The sequence below is a fragment of the Aphelocoma coerulescens genome, chromosome 1 (assembly GCF_041296385.1).
Source record: "Aphelocoma coerulescens isolate FSJ_1873_10779 chromosome 1, UR_Acoe_1.0, whole genome shotgun sequence".
NCBI classification, from domain to species: Eukaryota; Metazoa; Chordata; class Aves; order Passeriformes; family Corvidae; genus Aphelocoma; species Aphelocoma coerulescens.
The window spans coordinates 94,940,048-94,952,774 of record NC_091013.1 but is presented as its reverse complement, the minus strand read 5'-3'; the positions used below and the strand labels follow the sequence as shown (position 1 = coordinate 94,952,774).

Sequence of the window (12,727 nt, the reverse complement as noted above, 5' to 3'; positions counted from 1 at the left end):
CAGACCCCTTCTACTACAGGATCACCACTTCAGAGGACTGCAGCCACCATTCCACCAGACTGCTACCACTACCCTGCCTAATAGGGACTCAGGTTGTATCTTGACTCTGTCAGTGTTTTCTTTTACTTTCTGTTCCTTTTCTTTAATTTCCATTAAATTGTTATTCTGACTTGGTGCCTCTCACTGGTTTGTTTTCAAACTAGTACATAATTTGGACTAGCTCAGTCGGTAGAGCATGAGACTCTTAATCTCAGGGTCGTGGGTTCGAGCCTCACGTTGGGCGCCAAATTATGTACTAGTTTGAAAACAAACCAGTGAGAGGCACCAAGTCAGAATAACAATTTAATGGAAATTAAAGAAAAGGAACAGAAAGTAAAAGAAAACACTGACAGAGTCAAGATACAACCTGAGTCCCTATTAGGCAGGGTAGTGGTAGCAGTCTGGTGGAATGGTGGCTGCAGTCCTCTGAAGTGGTGATCCTGTAGTAGAAGGGGTCTGCTCTTCCTCAGAAAATCCAGCGGTGGCTGTGTAGCTCCTGTCCTCTGGAAATCCAGTGGAGCCAGTGTCTTTCGTGCTCAGAGTCCCAGTTATATCCACGATGGGATGCTTGGTTCCTCCCTCTGGGTGGAGCATCTCACAATGGAGTAATGAGTCATGAGGCCAAGTGTTGATTAGGCTCGTTAACAGAAGATGGTCCGGAGGGAGTTATCTCTGAGTCATGCAGCGGGACAATGATGGGCCATTAACAGAAAGATAGTCTGGGGGGAGGAGGCAAGGAAACACTGCCCCACCTGATTTCAACAGCTCATGAGGATGGTAATAGAATACACCTCAACCCAGGACAGCATAGTTCAGAGGCTTCTCTGAATTATGCCCATCTGTGTTTTAGATCTGGAAGGATGAGACCACATGTGCTGAGTTTTCCAAATACCTGGGTATCTTACTGTAGAGGAACTAGAAGGTTTTACCTGAAGCTCTGCATTTGGTTTGGTTATTTAGCAACGGTCCTGGGAAAATAAGATGGTAAATATAGCCTGGGGTGCTGTACAAGCAAGCAGTTCTGCTTTTAATCAGCTAGAGTTTATTTCAAGCTGGCACTATCCATCCTAGATATAGCTGGATGTTCTGGTAGTGGGTCCAAAACCCATCTGGACATCTGAATTTTCACTAGCAAAATAAGTACAGGGTTTCTGCTTGTTCCACTCTTCTAGTGGGCTGGGGAGACCGCATTGCTCTCTGATGGGGCTGGGGGGAAGGATATGTGCAATCCTGGTGTGATTGGCACTCTCAGTTACCTCTTTCATAATTCCTACTGTGCAATGTCCTCATGCATTCCCAACATTGTATCCTCAGTCAAACAGATTTTACTAGTGCCTTTTCCTGAGGAATACTGTTCAGTGCAAATCCACTCAATTCAGTTCTCCAAAACAACCCCAAAATAAAAATCACAATGTACCCAAGAAATAGGGATCATGAATCTGGGATTGCAAAAAATGCCCAGGCATGTTTGGGTAATCAAGTAACAGAAGTATTGATGGATATAGTGAATATGGATATGATGGATATAGTGAATAAAAGGCTGTATCCATGAAGACAGATAATGATCTCAAAAATTTCAGGTTATACAGTTTTGGGTGTTTGTAGTGCCCCTGGGGTTTTCAAGATAAGGAAAACCTAGCATAGGTTCCAATGAGTACAGGGACAATGGCTGAGGACTTTTAAAGGTCATCTGAACATGTGATGACTAGGTACCTGTATCCCCATCTATGTTTTTCTGAAAGCCAATTTACAACTTTCCTAACTTCACTCTTCCTAAGGCTAAAGCAATCCCTGTCTTACCATTTTTACATGGATGAAGTCACTTCAACAAAAACCAGGAAGATTAATTTCTCTTTAATTACAATGAGAAGTGGGGATGGAAGAGAGTAAGGGACCCAAAAGTCATGGACTGCTTAGGGCAGAGGGGAAAATGTTCACAACTGCTGACAAGATTAATATGCAGTTGATGGGAAACGCTTTCACACCAGGGTGCCAACAAATAAACACAATTCAAAAATATCATCCCTGCTGCACTGGATAAGGGTGGATTCCCCGCAACAGAGAGGGAGGGAGAGAGGGAGGGGGAGACATTTAGAGAAGGCGGGAGACCTGTTTGCTCTGTGAAGCTTCATGCCCAGAATTCCTCTGTTGGAATCTGATAGCGGGGGGCTAGCTGGGCCAAAGGCTTACTGCTTTCTGCATTAAAAAAAAAAAAAAACAGGGAAAGAAGGCTTGGGCAGGGGAGGTTGAGGACTGTGTGTGAAAACCTGAAGATCAAGTCTGTGCACAGCTGCTGCAAGGCTGGGAGCTTCCACCTGCTGCGAGGGCTGAGCTGACTTCATGAATGCTGCAGGATTTGCAGAACCTGGAGATGAACAAAAGGGTAGAGTCCTCTCCTTGCTTGGCACATAGAGGGAGGCTGGGCCTGGTTTAAGTAACACAAAATGTCTTGCTAATGTGGGTTGTCTCAAACTTGTGGGGAGGTGAGCTGGAAGAGCATGAGGGGAGGCACCTCCACAAGCTGAAAAATGTGCTGTGAGATGAATAGTTTACAATCACTTTACAAAAAAAAAAAAAAAAGATAAGCTGATTATTTTCCCTTTTCCTTTGACCTTTTCTGTCTTTGTTCCCTGCTTCCTCTGCCTTCTCTCATCTCCCTTACATGCTGCCATATTCTACTATTGAGGGAAATGCTGCCATTTCACTGCCAATCACCTGTTTAAAAATGCAATTTAGATAATATTTCAGTTAAGCTGGGTTGAAATTGCTAGGCTTGAAAATTGAACAGCACTGGATTATGTGTCTATATATATCAGCAGAGGAGATTTAATGAAATTGTTGACTAATGAAATCTTAGCTTTAAGACTTCACATCCCTTCAGAGATGCGTGACATTAAGATCCCCCTGCCTCTATTACAGTCGAGAGCTTTTACTGAGAATTTACTCAGTAAAATTTTACAGTAGATTTACAATAGTCTACAGTAGATTTTACTTTAAACAAAATAATAAAAAGTGTTGCTGAAGTCAATGTGAATGCCAACAGCTACTTTAAAAAGGAGTTTTTAATCCCTGTATTCACCTCCTTATGGCTGAAAGCACAGACATCTTAGTCCTGTCCTGCAGCTCTTCACTCCTGCAGTCCTTAAACCTCCATCCCATGCTGCTTATTTTCTCCAAGCCTTGCCACCCCTGGTGTTCCCCTTGGGCAAATCTGCTTCCCACCCTCTTCCATCCTTCAGCCATTCAATGTCTAGTGCAGGCTTTGCACCCAGCAAACTACACAGTGGTTTAGTGATGTGCATAAATGGGGACTGTGAAGGGCAATAAGTGGAGTCCCTTTCCTTGCCTGTTTGAAGCAGAGTGTTTAAATCTAGGTTTCCAAAGGGAAAAGGTGCTGGAGGAAATCTATCACACTGCCCCACCTGCACCTCTAAGTCACTATTGGATAAGGAGGGACGGTTTTGCTTCTGGGGCTGATCCAATTGGTCTTGTAACCTTTCGGTTCCCACAGGAGCCTGACAGCTCTGTCTGTGTAGCAGCTAATGCCTCGCAGTTGACCTCCAGGGTCAAGGACATTGTGCTGATCTGATGACAGTAATAGTTCTGTTGACAGATGCATTTCAGCAGCTGTACAGCCACTTGGTGGGACTTGAAGTTAACTCTTCCTGTGCCACCTGATACGGATGGCTCAATTGTAACTTACATGAGACAGATCGTCTACAGCCCCTTTGCCTCCGTGCAGTATAAACCTCTCCAAAATAAATTGCCTCACCACTCCAAGGAAGAAATATGCAGTTTCTAAATACAAAGCTCTCCCTACAGCCTCTCTTTCTCCTTGACTTAATCTGTCCAGCTTTCTGCTTCTTCCTTCTTCTCTCTATTTGCTTCCTCTCAAATCCCTGCTTGATTGTTGAAATGCTCATTTAGACCTTGTAATCTTTTTATGGTCCTGCTCCCTGTCACTGAGACCAAAGTCTTCCCCGATGACAAGACTGACGCAGCTGCTGCACTGAGGATCCTGGATGATTGTTGTAGATGAATCTTCTTCTTGTTATGTCTCTAGTCTCTCTAAATTCTTTCTCTGAATTTTTTATCTGTCCAGCTCTTTCTCCTTCATCAATGCCCAGTCCTTATGTTGAATGACATCACTGGTCGCCCTGGTGATGTTTTGAACTTGGATTTCTTTTTGCTTTCATCCTCTTCAATGCTGGTCCAATACCCTTAACTCACTCACTCAGATGCCCTTACAGCACATTTTCTGTGACACTCTGCCTTCTTATAGGTCTCTAAGTTTCTTTCTCTTTATTTCACTTCTTCCTCACTTCTCTCTCTGCCTTTTTAGGATCTTGGTCATGTCTTCTTCCCTAACAACCCCTCTAGCATCTGTGCTTACACCTACTCTGCTTCATTTATCTTTGACATGTTTTTTGCCTTGTTTTCCTGTTGACTCCTTTGTTGCCCCAAAGAAGTGTGTTTTCAGCCCTGTTCTCTGATCTTCCCTTAGGACTTGTGTAGGTGACTTAGGAAAGGAAAGCTTTTCCCAGCTTTCCTCACCCATGAAGCTGCAGCAGCAGCTGTTGTACCTGCAGTGACTTAGCACTTAGCTGAGAAGCACCAGAAACACTGCAGAATGCTGCATCAAGGCCACAGATCAGGCTCTCCCTCATCCCTCATCTTCTTGGAAGACTCCTGAGGTTTCATGACAGCTACACTTGAGCCCAGACTTAATTACCCCATGTACAGCTGGTCTGTGTATGTGGACAGCAAGAAGAGAGGGCCTCCCAAAAGGGCTGCAGCCTTTGGATCTACAAGTCTAACAGTCCCAATCTGCAATCCTGTAGGATGGAAGCATGTCCTTTGTGCTTCAGGACTGGCCTATAAAAATCAAAAGAGATGGTTATCCTGCATCTGGAAAATAACGGTCTGGTGCTTTCTAGCCTCTCTCACTCCTAGACCTTTTTTCCTTTCCTCTCACTCTCCCATATTTTAAAGACTGAATATTCTGACACAATTGAAAGCTCCTTCTTGGGTAATAAAAGTGCTTTTGGAATCCATTCCTATAAAGGTGAAAAAATACACAACTGAGGAAAGAGAGGTAAAACATGTAAGATTTTTAAAAACTCTTGCAATACATACAGAATTAGAAAGGTCAAAATTCTTTATTTTTTTTACTTCTGCTTTTGACATCATGGTTCCATTTCAGATACACATTTTCATTTTTACTTGTTTCTGTTACTGGACCTTTTTTCCTTACGCTTAATTTTCCACTGACTTTACTGAACTTCTTTTACTGCTTGGAGCTTTTATGGAGCACACTGGCACATCTTTGTCCAGATCCTAACAAATACAAATTGGTCATGTGCCTAAAATCACCAACACAGTCTCCTTTGGCACACACTACTCTTCCTGTCTTAATTGTAAGAACAATCTACAGCTTAATTTCCCGGTGAGACTGCAACATTGCTTAACACCCATTTTGATAGCATGTTTGTGAAGGGTTTAAACTACCAGAATGATATGGATCAGTACAAGCACCCTCTCACTGCCTTTCAACTTTATTAGATTAAGGAAAACTGACCTATCTCCAGAGTTACTCTCTAGGCTTGCTATTGCATATGACCTTCCCCTGCTCTGGATTTAAAGAAATAGTGCACATCGCTCCCTCATCATCTCCTAGCCACAGTCATTTTGTCAAGTTTGGAAAAAGAAATAGTCAAAAAGAAATGACAAATTTTGAGAGGCTTGTATTCCTGTGCTTCACATATATTGGATACATATTTTTTAGTGGACAACAGTGAAGTGGTAATTTCCTTGTGAATATAAATGTGATATTATATAATGTAGTTCTGATAATAACCATGATGCTTGTACATCCCTCATTATCATGAATGTAGAGAGTAAGGGGTAAAAAACATTTATGCTCTTACCCTTCTATGAGGAAATGCTAAGTTAGACTTGATTTTCTAAATGACCTCATCGCAAAATATTACTACTTAAAAACAACAACAACCACAAAAAAACCCAAAAAATCCAAAACAACAACACCCCCCCCCCCCAAAAAAAAAAAAAACCAACAAAAACCAAGCCTTTCCAAACAGATAGGTATTGCACTTGTTTCTAAAAGTGGCAAGACTGAACATTCACTTATTTTTCACCAGACCGCACAATTCTGCAGCCTGACCTCGGTCCCGGCCAGGCTCGTGCTTCCCATGGTCAGAAGCTCCCTCTATTGACCAATAATCTCACTGTTCAGGCGGAGGGAGCTTTGGCTAAAAGCAGCAGCAGGACCTGATCTCTCAGGTATCTGGGACCTCTTGCAAATAGTCTTTGAATCTGCCAACAAAATAAAAATGTAATAATTTTATCTGCATAATTTTGAATTTTGTCGTTTTCTACACCGACTCCTTTTTGTTGATTAAATGTATGCTTATACTGTTGAATGAGTTGGTCCAGCAGGACTAGGAAAATAAATTCTGTTTATACAGAATAAACTCTATTTCTGCTGTTGTGTCTCTCTTCATAATGATAGTAAAAAAAGAAAGACTTTGGCCTATATGTTTCTCATGTGAAGGACCTTCAAAGAGAGCTGTGGAGAACTGAATCAAGAACTGGATCTAGCATTCAGGGATGACTGCACCACCTTGGCTGTGTGAACATGGTTATCATTTGAAGCCACTCAGAAGAGCTAGGAAAAAAATTGCTGAACCTGTTCTTTTATACTGCTTGGGACAAGCACTCAGTATGCATTGTTATGTATAAATAGCCATTTTCCTGGCTCCAGTAATAAAAACTAAAAAAATAAAAATCCATTAGAGTCAATAAATATATGCTCTGGTTTTTGTTTTTGTTTTTCAAATGAGATTATCATGGGAAAATATAAATTTGTGGAATTGTACTTACTAACAAATCCCAGTGTACCAGACAACAGAGAACCATACTCAGGCAGGGAACTAAGCTTTCTAAAACGTATGTTGACCTGAGTAACTGTGGTGATGGAGCAGATCCTCATGCAGTGTAAACTAGCATGGTGCCATTAACTTCAGTGGAGCACTGGTGAAGTACAACGGGATGCCTAAGTTGGCTGGGAGAAACCTGCATGGTTCTGGGCTTTGTCGTGAGTACTGGCAGGCTGATTTAATATTAAAACTTAGGGGGGACAGGAGAACTGCAGAAGGTTTGCTGTGCTGCTCTTTTGAATTGCTTAGGAAGGCTGCAATGTGCACCCAGAGATTTGACTTTAACGGGGTTGCTCAGAAGGTGCAACTGGGGAGCATGAATTAAGAAAATGTAGAGTGTGAGCAAGCTGAGGGAAAGAGGAGAGTTTGAACATGTTTCTAGACTCGCAAGACTACAGCTGTGGGAATAATTTAAAAAGCACACATTTTTGGATAATTTATTTTTGAAACTCTGCAAAATTTGTCAAACCGTTTATTTGATGAGCATTATTTGACCAGCTGTACGGAGAGCCACACTGGAGTGCTGTAATGAGTGCTTTGGAATGCGACCAGCGTTAATGTGCCTGTGATAGCTGGAGAATTCTTTTACCCTGCTCATTTCTGTGGTTTGCCTGTAACTATGGCCCCGCTTGATTGCTGTTATGATGTGAGCTTTAAATTCTCTCTCTCCTTTGGCCTTTTCCTTTTGGCAGTTCCTGCCGAGCTGAGCCCTGATTAGAACCACAGCAGGACATTCGATCTTCAGATGGCTATAAAAGGTCTGTGCAAGTGGCCATCTCGCTCCTGTCCCAAATGGATGATCACGCATAGCGCACATTGCCGCACTCCTGGCAGGACTTCAGCAAAACTGGCGAGTTTTTCCTTCCAGAGCTAAAGCATAACACAAGGTACAAGGAGCAATTCCTTTAAATGTCCCTTTAAACTGTCAAATTTAGCAGGAACTTTAAAACAGATCAGACTTTAAGGTGATGAGGGAGAAGTACTGCTCCCCTGCTTGAAACTGCAGCTGGGTTTGTTACCATCAGGTGTGATATGAAGTCAGCATTTTCCTTGATGACTTCTTCCTTTGCCATTGTTGCAATCTGGCACTGGAGATCGGTGCCTCATTCCAGGTTTTTAAAGGGAACTATAACTTTCCTGAAGGATTTTATTCCTTGTCTCCTTCTAAATGGATTTCGTTATTTTGTAATTTCTCAAAAATGAGTGAGTTTGATAAAGTCCAGATATTTGGAATCAAGATGGAGAGTTCAGATAATAACAGTTTTACTGCAGAAAAAATAGAGGTTTAAATACTCATGCTATTAAGTAAAGTTTATAGCATTGTGCTGTTCTCTTTCACTCATGGGGTTCTTCAGAATACTGATGCCCTTTTTTGAGAAACTTGTGCTGTTCAAGTGCTGGTGGCATTTCCAGGTGAAACAGCATCCAGATTATCCTCCCACCTTGGTGGGAAACACTCACAAGAGGGATCTCCATATCTCAGTATCTGCATGTACCTTGCTTTGTTCAAAGACACGTTCTCTGGAGCACAGGCCATTGAGCGCTGGACAAAATTGTTTCTTTGGGAATCTCAGCCTCTAATGCAATTCACAAAGGACAGTGTTTCAAGAATTCACTCTGGTCAGACATTGAGACAGAGAGGGAATTTTTCCGGTGCTGTCTTTAGACACTGATGATATCAAGGGCTGAAATTCATAATGCAAAAGATCTTCATATAATTAAAATTCTCCGTTTTTTTTGCTAATTGCAAATATTATCTGAGATGACTGGTGCAGGAACAACACTAATTTTTGTTGCATTATTTGTATTCATTATTTCAATAATGTCCAAATGATGGATTTAAAGCCAGAAGCCTGAAGTTTCAATCTGAGCTCGAAGATCAGCTCATTGACACTACTTTGGACTCAATCAGCTTGTGGCTAAAGGTCCCAGTAGGAAAGAAACATTGCTTTGATGTTGTGTCTTTAAAATCTCTCAATACACTCTACATTAGCTCTCACAGGTCTGATCTCAGGTTTGAAAATACTAATAGCAAATGGCTTATGACATTGAAGTAGCCCATTTTAGTTCTTTTTTCCCCCCAAAATTATCTTTATAAATACTTTTTAAAAGTACAAATCATAAAAATATAATGGAATCAAATGACAAAATATACAGCTTTTTGGAACATATGGTCTCATTTTTGGTTTTGGTCATTTTGACTGATCAGCTGGTATGTTAGTATTCAAATCAAGGCATTTTTCTACTTTCTTTGTAAAGAATCACAGTAAAATATGTTGAGAAGAAAGGTCAGCTAAGGAAAAGAAATGTGGTTCACAAGTTGGCCAATAGAAAAGTAATTCAGCATTGCTATAAACTCTGACTGTTCAGTTAATTTTATATGCAGATAATTATCATTAACAGTGACACTTCAGCATGTCATGGTAGCTTATAAATATAAAAAGGATATTCTTATTGTCAGTGAATTAAAATTTTTCAGGTATATTTTGTTTTCATTTTGGAAGTATTTTAGCTCATTCCAAACATTTCCACAGAAATTAAAAGCTAAATACTGGAATGCCCACACAAACACAAACCTAAATTCCTCTTTTATTAGTGTTCAATCACACTTATATTACACAAACTTATATCACAGAGTTCTGCCAGATGTTGGGGAACAAAAAAGGCACACACTGCCAGGTGAGGAGAGGGCTAAGAAATCTGTGTTTCAAAACCAAAGGCCAACCACAGAAATATTTTGGCAATAGCTCTCATGTGAGGGGATCATATGTCCCTCCTGGAATGCAAGGCCAGCAGAAGAGCAAGCGCAAGAACTTCATGTGCTGAGATGGCCGAAGGTACCACTTTTCCCTGGTATTTCTGCTTTGGTTCTTTTCTGGAGGCATCACCTGTTTCAGCAGAAGTGCAAGGATAGGAAGTACCTCTGTGCTTAGAGGCTGCTGTTCAAACACTGGCATTACAGCTTGGCCCAAAAGCTTCAAAGTCACTTTGTGATGGGTGGTAGGAACAGACAATAATATCTGTCCTCCCACTTCAGAAAAATTCAGCAGAGCTTCTTGGTTGGTTACTAGTGAAGAGTTCCCCTCTGGAATTGTAAGAGGACACAGTTTATCTACATTGCATGACATTCTGAGAGATTCTAATATTTCCACATTCATTTCTGTTCCCAAATCAAAACCCAAATCATGGGATCACAGAATATCCTGAGTTGGAAGACACCCAGAAGGATCATCAAATCCAACTCCTGGCCCTGCACAGGACACCCCAAGGGTCACACTGTGTACCTGAGAGTGTTGTCCAAACACGTCTTGAACTCTGTCAGGATTGGTGCTGTGACCACTGCCCTGGGGAGCCTGTTCCAGTGCCCAGCCACCCTCTGGGTGAAGAACCTTTTCTTGATATCCAACCTAAACCTCCCCTGACACAACTTCAGGCCATTCCCTTGGGTCCTGTCAGTGGTCACCACAGAGAAGAGATCAGTGCCTACCCCTCCTTTTCCCCTCGCAAGGAAGTTGCAGACTGCAATGAGGTCTCCCCTCAGTCTCCTCCAGTCTGAACAGACCAAGTGACCTCAGCCACTCTTCACAAGGCTTCCCCTCAAGGCCCTTCACCATCTTTGTGGCCCTCCTTTGGATGCTCTCTTAAAAAAAAAATTAACAACCAAAATTTCTCCTTAAAAAAACCCAAAACTGATTTAGAGATAGTGAATATTTATATATTTATTTAATATCTTGCCCAAGCTAAACCTCTGAAACTGATGATGTTGTTTGTTTGAACTGATGTGGTTTGTTCTGTGAAACATCAACCCATGATACACTGAATTCTCTCCACTAAAGCAAATGCTGTCTGAGGAGTTCCTTGCCTGATGCCCCTCTATCACAGCTCTGAGTGTAGCTCAGTGGCTGGATTGCAGCTGTCAGCGTGCACCTGTGACCAATTTTTAGAAGCGAAGCACCATGACATGAAGAGGAAAGTAACTCTTTCTCAAAGGGAATTTGACTGACAGGACAGACATTTGTGAGTTCAAAGAAGCAATGGTCTGATGGGGAAATGCAATTCAGAAATGTACTGAACTGAAGTGGTAAATGGTGTAGATAACAAAGCCTTGAAGGAACAGTCATCCTTGCATCATCTTCTACTAAAACAGAGGCTCCCAAACATCTCCCATTGCTTGTCTAGGAACATGCAAAGTAACAGGAACAGCACTACAGATTTCATTCAATATACATCACTATCATCATTGTGCTTATAACCTTGGAGGCCTCTGTGACAGGATGAAGATCTCTCTATGCTAAATGTCATATAAAGAACACAAAATAATCCCCTTCCAAATAAAATTATGATGGAGACAAAGAGTGGAGGCAGAAAAAGGATGTTAACTAATACAAGTTGGGTGTACTCTCTCCTTTATTAGCATCAGTCCTACTACTCACTGAGTATGCAGCTCCTTGCACTTTGTTCAGATAGGACCTGTAATTGCCCCCAAAAAAGTAAATGAAGATACCATCTTTTATTACACAGAAGGGATGGGGATCCAAGTAGGCATACCATAGACAGTACTAGAGATGGCTCAGAGGACACATGGGTGAAGGAAGTGATCCTGAACAGTGGAGACAGGAGTGGAAAAAGCTGCTGGTGGAAGACAGTTGCTTCAAGGGGAAAAACCCTTTTGTTGTAATTTTTTCATTTTTTTTAAATGTAAAAAGAATATTCTGCTACATGTGTCTATTACTGAAGAGTGCATCAAAAAGCACGGTGGGTATGTGGAACAGCAGATGGTAAAGAAGATATCCTAATTTCCTATATTCTGATTCACATTTTGCACGTCTTTGGAGTACATACCCAGAGCACAGGGGGATCAGACATCATGGCTCACCAACCTGTATGGATGAAATGATAGCCTGTTCCCCTCTATATGTAACCAGAATTTCCTATGGGTTAAAGGCATCTTCACGAAGTCTATGACCTTGGTGTAGCTCAGCCATAGGATGATGAAGACAGAAGACATGGCCAAGGCATTCTCTGCTAGGGCAGACTCCCAGCTGCCCATTAGTGGAAAGAAGTGTCACTTGAAACTGTTTTCGGAGGTGGCTGGAGAGGGAGTGTTCTGCAGGCTGGATTAATTTTTTTGTTAGTTTTTTCTTTGCTATCATCTTTTCCGAAGTCCCCACATCCCTTCCTTCCATCAAGTGACAAGGAGGGAGATGAGCACATGACTGAATGTTATTCCCCGTTATGCCACTGCATATGTGCCCCTCACATGATGTGGGATGGTGGCATTTTTGGCATGTGGCTTCTCTGCATCTGATCATATGACAGGAAAGGAGAAAAGGGAGAGCAGCTCTCCCATATGAGGCTATGTAGCTGGCCCCACGCTTCCCCTATTTAAAACTTCACCTTGGTTATCTGATAGGGAATGGGGACTGGAATTTTGGGAAGCAAGGTAGCAAGGAAGGCTCCTGAAGGAGATGAAACATCCCCTAGGAGGAGAAGTCAAGAAGCTCTTTAATTTATTCAGATTTTAAAAACCTATTAACCAATGCTCAAACCTCCAGTATCAATATGGACAGCACGAACTGGACCCAAGGGAACTTTTTTCAATTTCTTCTTTATTTCTTCTAAAATAGAGCCTCTTGGTTGTCTCAGAAGATGCATGAGAGAGATGGCATTCTTTTATCAGAACCTGACAACAAAATCAGTTCCAGTGGTACTTACAATGTTCTCACTATGAA

General features: G+C 41.7%; 1 non-coding gene across 1 annotated transcript; it reads left to right on the top strand.

Annotated features, from left to right (window-relative positions):
* The first annotated feature begins 208 nt into the window (after positions 1-208).
* Positions 209-291, top strand: TRNAK-CUU (transfer RNA lysine (anticodon CUU)). Its single transcript has one exon. It is a non-coding gene; the product is annotated as a tRNA-Lys (tRNA).
* The last annotated feature ends 12,436 nt before the right edge of the window (positions 292-12,727 follow it).